A 16,903-nucleotide genomic window follows, 5' to 3' on the forward strand; every position below is an offset into this window, starting at 1 on the left:
TGGCATCATACAGATATGCTTGTAAAACCTGATACTTTACTTGACAGTGCATAAATGCTCATAGTACCAGCAAATTGTGATGTAAAATGCTGCCATACTGAGGCTGTATTTTAAGTTGTAATCATGTTTTTAAGTAAATATGGAAAACCAAATACTCAAACTGCTATTTTGTGCTACATGGAAAAATATTATCACTTAAACTGCATTAAAATCTTGTTTGACTTTACACTAAGAATTAAAATGGCCTTTAGGTTTATTTACTTCTGAAGTCACTTAGTATGGACAAAATTCAGGCCTCTTTAATTCTTCTTAAGAGCATCCATTCAGGAATGAATTGTTTATCTAATCTACTTTAAATTCATACACCGACGATTTGAATTAAGAATCTTTATGCCCTTTAATTTTACATGCAAATATTTTTTTCTTTCATAAATTTAAAAAACAAGCTAATGAACCACCACCACTCAATAACAGTATTTCATAAGCACAAGACTTTCATAATAGGGTAGTTGTCTCCATTATGATACTCAAAAAGTAATTCAAATTAACTGAAAATATTATTGTAGAGGATAAATTAATCTGCACTAGACCTTCCTCTGTAGACACCTTTTTTCATAATTAAAGTGGCCTTATTTTAGGTTAACCCAAATCACAAACTTTAAGTATACTGAGGTCATTTTAATTCTACATGGAAAAAGTATTATTCATACATTAAATGTGGTTAAACAATCTACTTTAAAAGTTCATTCATATTTATTCACCTGAATGTGTCTGTATCTAGTCCTAAATTATAGGATTAAGATTGAAAAATCTAACACCTACTTCTGAATGGATTCACTATATTAATCAAATACTAAGATTCTAAGATAACAATATATAAACCTTTCCAAAATTTTTGAGATGTATTATCAGTTAATTAACTTGGGTATCTTGATATAAAAGTTTTAACTCAAGTTAAACACATAAACCTTAATATCAAATTCCCACCAAACTTCATTTTTTTCTTGTAAGAAAAAATCTTCTCATAACTCTAAAAAATTTAAGAAAATGACATTTCTTCCGTACAAATGAGTGGCAATTTCTATAGTAACTTTATATATGAGTAAATCTCAGGGACTTATAGAACTGAGAAAAATATTAGCTATGAAATTACTTTCACTGGGCTAAATTAATCCTTGGTGGTATTTTCAGGATTTCAGACATCTGAAAGAAATTATGTATTCAGTTTACTTTCTAGAGCTAGTGTGTTTTAGTGCTGCAGCCCCAAAGATGAATTCTGATCCACACGTTTCTCTGGATTTCTAGAGGTGAATTTTCACAAAGAGCAGAATACTGCATTGGGCAGGGCAGAGATAACAACTTACAAAGGGAGAAATGAGCCCAAAACAGTGCTAGCAATAAAAGCTCCGTTAGCTCAAAACTTGTTGTGCCATCTCCACTAGGGAGTCGATAAAAACAGTAAAAAAAATTCTGTGACCCAGTGCTCCATTGGTATTGGTTTCCATAGTAGCCTGAGGTACCATTTGCTCAGCCACAATCCTTTTCTGCAAATAATTGCAATAACTGTACTCCCAAAAAGAAGAGCGATGACCTCTTCTAGGGTAGACTCGTTTTTTTGTCACAAAGACGGCAAAAACAGCACCAACTACTTTGTCCTGTTTCAAAAAGTAAAATTGACGTTTTTGTTCTGGTCAAGCAGATAGCAACTGCATATTTCATAATCATCATCTCATCTAAATAGCGTTTTATCTGAGTTATCTACTTAATGTGATATCTAGATTATCTAGATAACAAGTTTCCTACTTAAACAAGCAAATCCAGAAGAGTAGTAATACATGGAAAAAGTAAAATATCAAACATTAAAAAAATAATGTTCTTAAGAATAACTACAATTGAATTCGGTATCTATCACTTCCAATAGACACTTAAGGGCAAAATTGGCAAAATTCAGCTTTGAGTAGCAGATTTGCAGGTAATATAGAAGGGGAAGCCTCACTTAGACCTTCCCTAGTGAGGTCTCTGCCTCAGTAACTTATTCACACTGTTCTACATTGACGTTTTCATCTTTTACAACTCTGTTGGGAGACTGTTTAGCATGAGCGTGGGTGGTGATATGCAGCGCTTTTCCCTTTTGGATTCCCTTAAGACTAAGAAAAACTTACTGCCTCTTTGATCAATCTTGATTTATGTCCAAATGGCAGCCCTCTATCATTCAGAAGTAATTCATTCATATCAGATCTTCATCTGCCCACTGATGTTAATATCTGCACATTAACATTCAAGAAAACTAACCTAATAATAGCTCAGGCTTCATGTGGGCCACATCAGAAATTTCACAGTTGTTAAATTCACTTACATAAAAATGCTTCTCCTGCTGAAGTTTCACTGCTGTTTGCAGAGCAGAATGCCCACTGTCAGAATCTTGGCAGATGTTTTATTGTCTGCAGCATGCGCAAAACCAGAAAGACAGACAGCACCTCCTTTCTCTCTCTGGCTGCTGCCCAATGAGAACAACAAAGTGGATGTGATCCAAGCTCATTCTTCAGGAGCAAGAAACATCATCCTGTGCATGAAACACAGCATCTCCAAAAAAAGAGTCAGATCACTTAAAGCTGCATGTCCTTGATACTTAACAGGATAAAGTCTGAGTTGCACCAGTGGAAGAAGAGCAGAAAGTGTTGCAGGTGTTGTTTATGATAAGACTAAAATAACTTCATGCAATTTTGAGTATAATTCTATCAAAGTCAGAAAGGTCTTTCCGAAGAGAAACCCAATTAATCACTATGAATTCGAATTACTGCCTGCAGCAAACCCTTGGAACTTTTGGTAGGTCAATGTGCAGCAGCAAGTGATGCATTCACTCAGAAGACTTTCTCTACATCTGTACTGATTCCCAGACATCACTGCAATTTACTCTCAAGACTTCAACGTGAGAAGTTCCTGGATGTGCAGAAGATAATGCTGATAAAGCGATCCACTAACCTCCACTGTGAATAGCAAATAAATTTTACATAAAATAAATGAGAGGTATTCCAATAGAACATAATTCTTCACAGTGATGTCGGTTAAACACAGGAAGGGGTTGCCAAGAGAGACTCTGAAACCTCTACCTAGGAGGATTTTCAAAGTTCAATTGGATGACACCGTGAACAATTGACCTAACTCTGAAGCTAGACCTGGTTTGAGCTGGGGGTTGGTAAAGATGACCTGCTGAGATCCCATTAAACTTATTTTTTTTCAATGATTCCTATGATCTACCCTTCTAGTGAAAAATACTGGACAGGTTTTAAAATAAAAGGAAGCCATAAATTGAAGAAAAGGTCTGTATGTGGAGAAATAGGGATGTGTACAAAGCATAAATTTTAATTCTTGATTTCCAATTGAGATAGCAGGTTTTAATACAAAAAACCCAAAACCCATTGGTCATGATGATATCTGAATAGAGAAGCTTAAATGGCTACAAACAGAAAAGAATTGTGTGTACTGCTGCAAAAGTTGAAGAGATGGGCATGAAACAGCAAGACTGTACTTCAGAAAAGGACTTCAGAAATCCATTCCTATTCAATGTATGAAGAAAGAAAGAAAATCTATACAGCTGAATAAATACTTCTGTAATGGGTGAATAGTAATGGGTGAACACTGAAATTGAGTGAATACATGTGATAAAAATACAATTCAACGGAATTAAGGTCAAAGGTAATACCGTTAAAAAAGATTAAATTTCACTGAAGTGGGTGAATAATTAAAAGAATACCATGAACCATGCCAAACTGGGAGAATTCTGAATTTTAAATATTTTTCTAAAATAATTTTTTTGGGGGGGAGACATAATTATATAAGGAAAAAAATTGCTTACATTTTCTGCTTTATCTGTTAATCAAAGGCTCCCTTTTCAGAAACATTTTGAAGACCATGTGTACATTGATAATATTTAAATACAGAGAAAGAATGAGTAACATTATGACCAAGAATAAATTCTAGCATCGGTCTGTAGATAAAATAGATTATTTCCAGTAAAAATCCAAAATCAAAACAGAAAAAGAGTTTAGGAAAATTAGAAGGAGGAGAAACAGTTTCTATAATCTGCTCACCTACCAAGATTTTTGTAATTTCCTTCCTTCCTGTGCTGGGTTTGATAATCTGCCCTTCTTCAAAACGGCCAGAGTATTTGCCTAAAGAACAGTACCAAACTCCTCTTCATTAGGTCACCAGGATGTTGTCATCAGCTGAAAAAAGTGACAGAATTTGGGATCTTGGTATTGCATAATAGGACTTGTAGTCAAGCATTCAGTCAGTTTTCACAATAACTGTGCTCGCATTTTCCAGTCAAAAAAAGCTTGTTTAACTAAATGCACCTTGAAAGAAATCGGCAGATCTGCAAACTTAACCAGAGAAGGACCACACAGCCCTTACAGATTGTTTAGAAAATAAATGAAATGAAAGAAGAGACAGATATCAACATCAGTCAACACCACTGTGGATGAATACGTGTTCTTGAAGCACTGGAAGTGAGTTGGCACTAATTCTAACTGCAGATTAAGACATTTCTCTGTCTCTCACTAGGTGTATCATTCACCTTTGCTCGAAGAATAGATGTAATCCAGTCCTGCCCCCCTCTGTATGCATCAGTACTTTCCCCCCTACACCCTGCTTCCCCAGGCTATCCAAAATTAGCTGAAGATAGAGGCTGAAAAAGTATTTAGGCCGGCCTGTTTTATGTGCCATGTGTTATTTAATTCACCTGATGTGTGCTCAGGGCAATGGCTGTGTTTCAGGTACCTTGATCTGTGCATGAACTAATAAATTTTTATGTATACTTAGCCTTGGTCTACTATTACAGCAAAATTTATACTGTATTTAAAAAGAAATCTTAGCAAGTGCATCCACTTCTTAAATGTACGTAGCCTTATTAAGGCTTTATTACCAGCTGCAAGGTATTGGCAATAATCCTGAGCATTCATTAGATGTTCGTGAGTAAACAGTTTTAAGACACCAGTTGATTGGTAACAATTAGCAAGTGTGCAAGGGCTATGATTACAAAATTTTGAGTAGGAATATTAAACTATTTCATAAGATTTATAATTACAGAGGTAAAGTAAGCCTCCTACCTAAATGGCTTTAGTATTAGAATTTTTTTAAAAAACTTGCACCCCCGTAAAAAGACTATCACATCTTTTACTCGGAATGACCACGACATTGAGAATATAATTAGGTGTTATTTTGCAGTACTGTCCTCATTCATAACGGGTATTAAACATTGCACTGAATGGTAGGTGGGTGGAATTGTTTTGGAGTTACGGGGGTTGGGTGTTTTTCTTTTTCTTACCATACCTGGAATGCATACATATGTTAAGGAAGTTTGCTTTGTTTATTTATTGTTCACCTTCAGAGTACAGACAAGCAAAATTCATCAACAATTTACACCCAGGGAACAAAGCACTGGTATTTTAGGCTGGTGTTTGCAGAACAGGTCTCTCCCATGACTGGTTGCCAGGCTGAACAGCTATGCCTTGATATTTTGTTCTTTCTTTGCTTTCAGTATGTCTTATGCTCACCCGCTGCATATTCGATTACAATTTTAAGGCATTCAGCTTCAGCCAGTATAGCTGCATCTTACTCATCTATCATAAGTCTGACCCAAACAGTACCATTAGCAACAGAAAAATTAGGAATAAATCCTGTTCTCCCGGACAGCACATGTCCCTTTGAATAACATGAGGGTCCTTTCTTTCTCTAAAATCCCATGCTTTACATGATACGTACATTTCAATTTCAGCAAAGAAAGAAAGCAGGAGTCTTGCCCATTATACAGGCTTCTATTATCCTCAAAGCTGATCTAATTTATCCATAATAAATGAAGCAGAAGCCTGACAGAAAAACATGACATCTGATGGTCTAATTAATATAATCACTTCCTAATAACATGGTTTTGCAAGTTCAGAGTTTACTTCCATCATCCTTTGTGCAAATAAATTTGATAGATCAAATGTTGACATGAATCCACAGCAATGGTGACCTAACCAAAGCCTTTTTAGCAAGTCATGAATTTCCTGCTTGAAATCTAATCTTGGAGGAAAAAAATCTGTACTTTTTTCTCTCTTACAGGACGTGAGCTGAAAAAGTAAAATGAAGCAAACATATAGAGAGCTGTAGTCATTACTTTCACCTGTCATTTTTCTCTACTTGGTGCTCTCTATTAAGTGAAAAACTATGCAATAGCCTCTTACAAAACAGAGGAACTCCATTATTATTAATTTTAAATAGTATTCAGTAGAAAGATTTGTGCTAGGATTGCAGTAGGGTAATGTTGCAGACAGCCATTCAAATTGCATTGGACACCAAATTTACATGTTAGATGCATCTTGGATACCTTGTCACCTTCTGAAACCTAGTAACACTAAATTTCCAACTCTGCCAAGGTTTAACCAAGCAAAGTATTATGCAGTATAAATACATTTCAGTAACTGAGGTCATTCTGAGGAGAACATTTACTTTTTTATGCGGCTATCTCTTTGGTTGTCTAAGCTCATCATCTTTACTCAAAAAGATCCACACACTAATTCAAAAAGCAACCATCATGAAATTACACTATAACCAAACTAATATTAAGTTTTTTATTCCAAACAAGGAAACGTATTTATTCTAGTTAGCCCTTGCTTCTACTGATTATGTATTTATATGTGTTTGGCCATGTGCCTTATAAAATTATAATAATTGCATAACAAGATTTACAGTTAGTGAATACTGCCTATCTTTGAGCTTTTATTATGGTAAGGCCCAAATTACTGTGCAATACGCAGTGCCAGAGAGAAAAGAGGCTGGTCAGACCATGCTTTGTGAATGATGCCTCTTATTCTGAAAATCACTACCTTCGTTTTTCACTTTTTTCCTTCTTCCAGCACTACAAATGAGCATAATAAGGCATGTGTTTGCAAACAGCTTCTTAAAATAGGTGTTATTAAGACCACACTAACAGTAAGAGAAGGTAAGGTAGTAAGACTTTAACAGTACACTCCCTTTCTATGAAACATATCCTGGAGCTTATTCTGGGTCACAGCTCCACCTGCACTCCCGGGACACATCCGTTTGGAGTGCCAGTACTTTGCTGACCTCTGTGGTAGGCCACTAGTCTTCATCATCTTCACAAGCAGATACATAGTGCTGTATTCCAAAAACCTGTGAAGACAGTTCCTCATCTACAAGAATTCATTCCTCAAATTTGACACTTCACACTCATTCCTCAATGTAGGTTTTCCATCCACTTCCTCGTCACAAGCACTTAAATACAGATTCTGCAACTTTCTGAAGTCTGAAATTTTGTGTATTTTCAGTCTTTCTAAAGTCTTAGGTTTGTATTTTTTATACAAACTTTTTACAAAATTATAAACTATATTTACATTCTTCTAGTCCTTGGTTTCCACAGTAATGCCAGTTTCTGATAAAAAAACATGGCACTTTTGACTCCACATATAATGCATATCATAGCACAAAAAATTAGTCACTTTGTTGAGAAAGACTAAATTCAGATGTGTCTTGGGCACTCCTCCTCTTTTTAACTATTGTCATATGAAATGCAATAACAAATCTCGACTGTCTTTACAATATTTGCATTCATTCATAAGAGCAGACATTTGCAAAGGATGCATTAATACTTTCCTTGCATGAAGAAACTGGATTTTGTACAGCATTTTGTGGTATCTAGTTTTTGCTTAACTTTGGACACCAATACATGTACCTGTCTCTTGAGCACTGAGCTACGCTACTTTATACCAAGAACCTGGATGGCTATAGAAAAGTATTCCTACTAGATGTTTCTGAAGATGATTGCCTTAGAGGAAAAATTTGCCTGAAGGAAAATCAGAGCAGCCTCATTTATTCAAACAAAGTGCAGTTTACAATACATATTTTTAATATCATGTTGATATTGTGGTTTTTTTAATAATGAAATTTTGTTTTATCTTTATCCTTCTTTCTCAAATTGCTCTTTTTTTAACCTCAGCCACATACTCTGAATTTCCTGTTGTCATGCAGGTCTCATCTATACGACTTACTTACTTTTCTGCAATCACGACATGAAACCTTTTCCTTCATTCTGTTGGGCTTCAGAAGTTTGATTTGGATGCTTTATTGTTTAAAAAACTCCCATCCCTCTACTTTGCTTGTTTTATCCTCAAGAGAAGAGTGAGGGAAAGACAAGAAGAATCTTTTTTACCCTTTCTATACTGTGCTTTTATCCAGGAGCATCACATTGCACTAACACTGTTGGTACTGTACGCTCAATATTGATGGTATGTAGAATAATGGCATTAATTTCTAGATAACACAGGTATACATCTTTCCAGTGTTTGATTCCCTAAAGGAGAAAAGGAACAACATTAACCCTAAGAAGTATGAGAGAGTCAGACTAATAGGGAAAAATGATGGTTAAAAAACCTAAAAGCAAAAATTTTTAAGGAAACAACTGAAGAAATTGTAAGATGAAAGAGCAACATTCAAAGATGTTGATACATAATCTGCCCTTTTCTTCAAAGAGCTTTTCTTGAGTATGACTAGACAAGTATTAGCAGTCTACAAGGTTGTCTTGCCCAGAAAACATGATCAGAGAGAGAAGAAAGCAATTACTCTAGTTTTCAAGAAAGGCAAATAATTCTGTTATTTATACAACACCTGACATTTCTGCAAGATGGGTCGCTTTCAGAATCCAATAGACTGATGACCAGAACTACACCTAGGCATTTATAAATAAATAAAGCAAAAAAACCCCAAACCAAACAACCTAGCTTTAAATGTTTTATGTAATGTATTCTGTATTCCTACATATAAAAAAATATTAAAAAAACAAACAACATTATGGTATTTGTATTGCCTAACTTGGGATTTATACTAAGACTTTGCTATGTGCTACATAATATTTAAAAGTAAAAAAAAATAGAATAAAAACTTTTTTACAGAAATCATTAGTGAAATGATCACTGAAAAAAACAATATTGTATCTAAATCTTTGCACTTCAGACTAATAAAATCAACACACGCTAAGCAGGATTTCTACTTTCAAAATTGCACAAAACATTCATCACTCACACGTTACATTTCCTAACCTGTGATTTAGGTATATATGAATCAATTGGGTCAGAGCACCCTACAGTTCTACTTCACAGTTGCAAGATACAATTCCCCAATGAGGGAAATGAATTTTCCTGTTATCATTTTCAGCTGTTTATATTTTTCTAAACATTTGACTGGGTTCTAGAGAAGGGCTGCTACAGTACAAATATAAAGTGTTAGTCAATAGGCAGAATGTAGTCATGGCAGTTCTTTAGCACAGAAACTGAGACCATAATGCTTTTAGATTATTCAAATTATACTGTCAGTAGCACAAGTAAAATTAGTTCTCAAACCATTTCACAAAAAGCAGAAGACCATACTGTCACTCAGGTCCGCGCATATGAGACAACTCTTGTCCATTTAACATAAGTTTTATCCCAGTAGAATAGTTAATGAAAGGGAAATAATGGAGAAAACTGTCAAATAAAGCAAGTTAGACAGTTGTTACTTACAAAGACAATATTGACTGCAAGTAAGTTAGACTTGTTTGCCCAGTCGAAAGCTAGATTTCAAACCATAAAAGCCACAGTATCCTGCAATTAAATTAAGAGAAATGATGTACTCGAGCAAAATGTAATTGACATGGATCACTTAGCAACAGAAAGTTACAGCTCTTCAATTTGCAGAGGAAGATGACCTTGATTCTTGACACAGAAAGGCTGCTAAGGAGCTTTACTTACTTAGGGGTCAGGAGGCACAGAAATCCTTGATAGTTCAAGTGATTTATTTTTGTTTTTCCCCAGGTGTGCTAGTCAATTCATCTAGAAGATGCTTTTCTCCCCCACCTCTGATAACAGAAAGAAAGCGCACTGCTCTGAGAACAACATGAAGCTTGAATACATAAGAGTGACCAAGAGAAGAGAGTCTTAGTACTTAACATGAGCATGGTGATGGTTCATGGCAAGAGAAACTACTAGTAAACACAGAATGAAAAAATGTGTGTCATACCTCAGAATGTATTTTAGCAGTACAAATGAGAAAATTTGGAATCTCCACTGTCATATCACTAAAAGCACAAGAAAATGTACTAATTAGCTGTTCTTTAGAAGGAAAAAAAAATGACAACAAAAGTTTGCGAGGCTCACGAAATGCCAGTTGATCATCTGGAAGCCTTTACTGATTAACAGCAAAACTTTTTAATTCCTTGAATGTGCCTACACTAAGCAAGAGAAGACAAGCAGAGATGGGATAGATAAATTACATATTAAAGTATTTTTTTATCTTTAGTTGATATTACTGGGGGGTGGGGGTAGTGGTGTGTATTCTGTTCTATTTTTATATCTGCAGTTGTGAGGGCAGCCAATTTTCAAGTCCAGCCTGCTGTAACTGCAGTATTAGCGAGTTTGCTTTACTTACAAAGGCATTTGATTCCTCCCTGATGAGTTACCAATGCTAATCCATCAGAACTGAAGTGGTTTTTGGACCCAGGAAGAGTTCTTATCCCCTTTGAAGCTGCAGGTATGTTAAAGACAAATGGAGGTTTGGGAAATGGGTAGTGATCAGTCACAGCTAGAAACCAAATGGAAAAGAGGGCTGTGAAGTATCAAGTGACAATAACGTCTCTCCCCTGATTAGAGGCTTTTCTAACATACAAGATTAATCATTAATTAGAAGTAAAGTCAGAAGGCAATCTGTGCCCTAACTCATACCAGTAGCGACTTTTTCTTTAGATTCTTTTGCTTATCTTTCTAGTGTAGGAATGTGGCTTTCTTCCTGCTAAGGGAACCTGGGTATGGTGGACTTCAAGGCCAAGGCTATTTTCTTCCCCAGTCTGTTTGCTATCGCCTTTTTAGGTTCATCCAGCAGTGAGGCTGAGCATGCATTCCCAACATGCACAAGCAAAATGCAGACATCCATCCACAAAGTGAGCAGTGCCTTTGATGCCCACCATGGAGGTATCAACAGCATTTACAGAAACATGAACATCACAGTCCCGTCCTGTTCTCCCTCTTCAGCTGATCAGTTTATTACTGGACACTCACACATCTTCACTCTTCATTTGCAGTCACTCCTGTATTTGCATATCCCGAGAACAGACACATAGGCTGACCCAGAATCTGTGCCCAAACCCATGGCCCCTTATTGCCTTGGACTCAGGTCTAATCAGGTCTAACCTTGGGTCTTTCAAGGTTCTGGTCTCCTCTCATTTGTCAACTAGTCCAGCTTGAAGTGTGTTAGTGAGGCACCTCCACACAGACTGCAAGATCACACAGGAAGAAATTAGGACTAGAGTTTAAGGACAGATTAGAGTGATCAAGCATGGAGCTCAGACAGACAAACCTAGCAACCAGCAAGCAAGCTAAAATAGGACTGTTTCCTTTTGTCCTCCTCATTTCCATTTTCCCATGCTTCTTCCTCCTCCCATCCACCTGCCTTTTCCCTGCCTTTGGCTCCTCCTCTCCTCCCTTAAAAATTACAGAATAAATTTTGTATTACAGAATAAATTCCCACGTTGCCTCTGTAACATCCCATGATAAATTTCTCATAATCCCACAAGCTTCCTCAAATATCTCATATATATTGCCCCTCTACTCCACTCTGGTGAGACCCCACCTGGAGTACTGCGTCCAGCTCTGGAGTCCTCAGCACAAGAAGGACATGGACCTGTTGGAACGGGTCCAGCAGAGGGCCATGAAGATGATCAGAGGGCTGGAGCACCTCTGCTATGAAGACAGGCTGAGACAGTTGGGGCTGTTCAGCCTGGAGAAGAGAAGGGTCCAAGGAGACCTTATAGCAGCCTTGCAGTACCTAAAGGGGGCGTACAGGAAGGATGGGGAGGGACTATTTATCACAAAGTGTAATGACAGAACACGGGGTAATGGTTTCAAACTGAAGGCAGGTAGATTTAGATTAGATATTAGGAAGAAATTCTTTACTGTGAGGGTGGTGAGGAACTTGAACAGGTTGCCCAGGGAAGCTGTGGATGCCCCATCCCTGGAAGTGTTCAAGGCCAGGCTGGATGGGGCTTTGAGCAGCCTGGTCTAGTGGGAGGTGTCCCTGCCCATGGCAGGGGGGTTGTAACTAGATGATCTTTAAGGTCCCTTCCAACCCAAACCATTCTATGATTCTATGATTCTGTATATAAACTTCCCCCACTTATCAGTTACAAAATGTTGCTTGAGCATCTCCAAGGCTTTCAGTTGTTCCTTCGGTTGTGTTTCCTCAATCTGTGACCTGAGACATCTGGTCTTTGGTCCCCTTTATCTCCTGTGCCTTAGTGTTTGTGTATCTAGGTGGGGTTTATTACTGTTTCTACCTCTAGTCTTTTGTTTTCATGTTGAATACCTGTTAAGCAGATATGCCCACAAACCAGATGTCCTTACATTCCAAGTATCTACATATCCCTTACATTCTGCAATTCCGTACACTTCCTAGTGTCATCTAAAAAATGTATTTAACAACACTAAGCAAGCTTTGGTGAGTGCCTTGACACATATAATCTTTAAATACCCATTCCAGGTTTGTTTTTAGATGCCATGAAGTTTTTTGTAGGTGTCTGCGAACTCAAAGTCTTCAATTTGATGATCTAAATAGCACACTGAGTTATATTCTTATAACATTATGTTCTACAGGTACCTTTTGGACTAGAAAAATGTTTTGTACAAGTACATGAAACAAAGACGTGTAGATATTACAAAGAAATAAGGTTTGCTTTAAGCAAGGGCAAGTAACTACAACACGTGCTGAAAACAGAGGGAAGTAGCTAAACCAAGATGTCTCTGGTTTGAGTGTACGGAGGAAGCAACAAATTAGTTCTAATTGAAACAGAGTCAGAACTATACAGTGAATTACAAGGCTATTCTATCACCACTGACTCTCAGCAAGCCTGTAACTAGTCTTCTGTTTTACTGACACCGTACCCCTTAGTACAGTAATCGTTGCGGTAGCACTTCATTAATCAGAAATGACCTGACTGAGAATATTCTCTCTTTCATATACTAATGCAGCTGAACTAAATTCATATCCAATTTATGAACAGATAAATGAGAGTTTTTAGGAACTAATCCTGAAATCTCTGATTCCCAGACCACCCCCAGAAAACTGATTCCTATCCTGTCGTCTTAGGTCTGTCTTTCACTTCATCAGCTGAGCCCCACTAACTGAAATGACTGTGTACTATTTTGCTATCTACAGTTTCCCAGCTAATGATTTCAGTCTTATGCTACTCAGTGCAATACTTCAGCCTCAGTATGAGAAAAGTCACTTCAGCATTCTGATGCTTTTCATTCCCAATACATGCCCAGCCCACCAAAACTATCCTGTGACTGTCAGGATTTCAATCCTTAGGATCCTGCAGTGCTCCAAAATGTTATTGTTACAGATTATACCTTGCCACGTTATATATAAGACAGCATGCAGTCTGAACGCAGCCAAAAGCCATATATATCCATCAACAGCAAAGGTAAGATTGGCAGTTAAACAGAGGACTCCTGTTCAGGTAGCACTGAATCCAAATTTTGTCTGAACATTAACCAAAGAGGCATTGGTTCTGGATTTGTCAATGTCTTATATGAGAAGGTATCACTGAATAAGGTGCTGGCAAAATGGGGTGATCTGCAGGAGACTTTAACCCTCTGCACTCCAGCTATAATTACAGATCTACATACAACTTACTTTGCAAAGGCCAGTGTATAAATTGAGTGGTAGCTATCTCCTGGTTATGCCAATTTATTCACAATCAGATGCATGTTTTGCTATGTCTGCTTCAAGGGCACAGTCATCAGCATGCATGATTACCTTAATGATTTTGTGGAGCACTGTAGCCCATTAGGATAATTGGAAGTACATCCATATTCTAGCATGCATTCCTTTGCTAGACAATATTCTTCAAAACGTTTAAGAAAAAAAGAACATTGTTGTACCCATCACACAGCCTGATTCAATGATTGGAAGAGGATCACAAACTACACACTTTGACCTCAAATATCAGGGGATGGAACAGACTTATTTTATCAGTAAATTTCTCTTGTGGAACATGTCTTGTGGAACTGTCACCCCAACATGTCTGCAAACTGGGAATCTTTATGCTAAAAAAATGTATTGGCAGCTATCAGAACAGAGTAGGAGAAAAGGGGTGCTCAGTAAAGGAAGGCGAGCTGGCAGCTGTGGGTGACAGCATGCCCGGCAGGGCAGCACCCTCATTGGCAAGGGCACAGACTCAGGGTACCTGCAGAAGCTAAGCAGAGTGAGCATGAGGATGGTAATAAAGTTCATATGAAGACCAATGATCTCCAGAGAAATCCACAGTGGTGAGGCAGGTCTAAAGTCAGCCAGGAAGGCAAGGTGCAGCAAGACACATGGTCAGGCACAGGCAGAGCTGCACTATTGCTCAGGGAGATCCCAATGGTGAGAGCCTGAGCTTAAAAGCATCACTCAAGTGAAGGGGACAAGTGCCTACCAAGGCTTTTGAAACCTCTTGCTCAGACAGCTCACTAACTCAAGGCCATACAGATGCCATATCACATTTGGTCTGGGGACCAGACAGCCAAAACATCAGGATGCAGAAGAGGGTGTTCACCGCCCTGACAAGTACGGTCAAGAATAAAGTAGTGCAATTATATTCCCCATTGTCTCTCTTTTAAGCTAAACAGACTATGGCAATAGTTTAAAAACTATACTAGGTAATTCATTTAAAATGTCTTCCTCTTGCTCTTCATCTTTTATAACCTTGGTCTTTCCACAGAACCCCTAGACCATCTGTTGAGCAACATTCGCTGTATCCGGCTCAGATTCAGCATGACACGCTATTTCCTAATTATTCCAGTGACTGTTTCCCTAACAGAAACAAGAAACATAATAATTTGTCTGGCTTCAGCTGATCAAAAATGTTCTATCCAGCATTTCAAGACACTAGAAAGGGAGACCAGCAGCTGCGGTTTTTCAGTTGTTCCTTAGAGCAGCATTACTAATAGCCAACATTAGCATGCAGTTAACACAAAACCAAATAATCTTTATTACAGTAGAGATCACTCCCTAAAGCTTATACATACTGTAAGACACCAAGATGACAAAACACTTTCAGAACTGAATACTCTTCTTCTGCCATTAGAATCAATATGGATCTTGTCCTTTGACTAGGGATTCAGTGAACCTAAGAAATTCCTCAAGCAGTAGTTTCCAACTTCTTTTTTATTACCTACACAGTATAAATGGTCCAGAGTGGTCCAGGCAATCTGTTCACTCATATTGCTTGCAGCTCTGTGACCTTTTCATAGCAACTACTTAGGCTGTTATGCTTAAAAATTTTGACATCATTGGACTACATCCTTAGATTTCCCTCCAGCATTCAAATTGCACCTAATGATTTTCATGGGTTCAGAGCAAAACTGTTATATAGCTGAAATCATCCACCAAGGAGTTAATTTAATTCAGTCTTTACAGCCTGACTAAACCCTACTTTTTTTTCCTCAGTTTTAAATTTGTGCCATAGTAGAAACCTCAATGAGACTTAAGCTTTATAAGCACTACCTACGATGAACAGAAGTAGGATGTAAATATTGTCTCTAAATATACATAGAATTCAAGCTACTAAGTCAAAGGACAAAAAATAATAAAAATAGCCAGGAATGAATTTAACACAGAAATTGTCATACTGCTAACCATCGGAGCACTCAGGTACCAGAACAGACTCCCAGGGGAAGCGGCAACAGCAAATTGCCCCATAGTTTTTGAGAAGATCAATGAATTTATGAAAACAAGCATATGAAATGCAGTGACTACACAATAAGGACTGGACTTAATGGACAGGTGGAATTTTTGAGTCCTATCTGGCTAAAATATCAAAAAATATTATTTGGAATTTCTGACAATTTTACTGGAAGACTGAGTCTTAAGAAAATGCCAGGCAAGGAGTGGGGGCATTGTCCTCCAAACATTTCTTCTGAGTGGCTAATGTTGATCCTTCTTCTTGCATGCATTCAAATATTTCTAACAGCCTCATTTCTAATTTTCTAAAGTACTATAGAAATGGCTGAAAGTTGTAGCTCAATATGAAAGCAACTGTGAATTACCCTTCACTTTAATACTATCAAAAAGACCCATTGACACACCACTACTGGCTTTAAAGTATGACAACATCTCTGAAATAGTGAAAATTTCAGGCCAGTTTCATAACCCAGGTGGTACACGATAACATTCCTCTGAATCACCAATTGCTCAAATGAGATAATCAATGGGTAAATTCTGAGCTATTCCCATAAATATATATAGTTTTACAAAACCTATATAAATAGCTTATTTCCACTTAGGTACATCACCATGATTTATCTTCAGATTTCAGTTCCTCCATTGAACTTTCTGTTCCTTTTTCCAAAAATAGATTATGAATTTCAAAAATCACACTCCTAAACAATGTGGTATTTTCCCCCTTAAGAAATACATGTAGCTATGTAGGTTCCATGGCAGTTTAATAAACTTCTAAAATCTTTAGTGTTTGCCTGCAGCTGGCAACAATTTTAAACACTATAAATTTGTCAAAATATTTAACTAGCCCATAAATACAGGAAGTCGTGGAAGTAAAATAGAATAGATCAAAGTAAGAAGAAACAGTTTATCATTTCATACAAAAGCTCATAAAAATCTGTAACTTAACATAGGATTAAACCAAACCAAAAAAAGGTAATAGGGATACTTATCATTAAGGCATTGGAACACAACCTCAAAACTTCAATTACCTCACCAGCTGAGTTAAGAATAGAAACCAAAACCACGGCAAAAGGATAGCAAAACAATCGAAATCTAGATATTTCTAAAAAATAATATTATTTTAAAAATCAAAAGCTAAAACCGAAGATTTTTT

The 16,903-nt window shown here is 37.1% G+C and overlaps 1 long non-coding RNA gene across 3 annotated transcripts in view; it reads right to left on the bottom strand.

Annotated features, from left to right (window-relative positions):
- LOC128906231 (uncharacterized) overlaps positions 1–16,903 on the bottom strand; it is a 128,472-nt gene that overhangs the window by 2,988 nt on the left and 108,581 nt on the right. For 2 of the 3 annotated variants that reach the window (XR_008465099.1, XR_008465098.1), the window contains exon 2: positions 4,092–4,226. This is a non-coding gene — a long non-coding RNA (uncharacterized LOC128906231). The remainder of the gene's footprint in view (positions 1–4,091; positions 4,227–16,903) is intronic. The other variant, XR_008465100.1, reaches the window with a different exon arrangement.

This window comes from Rissa tridactyla, chromosome 2, assembly GCF_028500815.1.
Source record: "Rissa tridactyla isolate bRisTri1 chromosome 2, bRisTri1.patW.cur.20221130, whole genome shotgun sequence".
In the NCBI taxonomy this organism is placed as follows: Eukaryota; Metazoa; Chordata; class Aves; order Charadriiformes; family Laridae; genus Rissa; species Rissa tridactyla.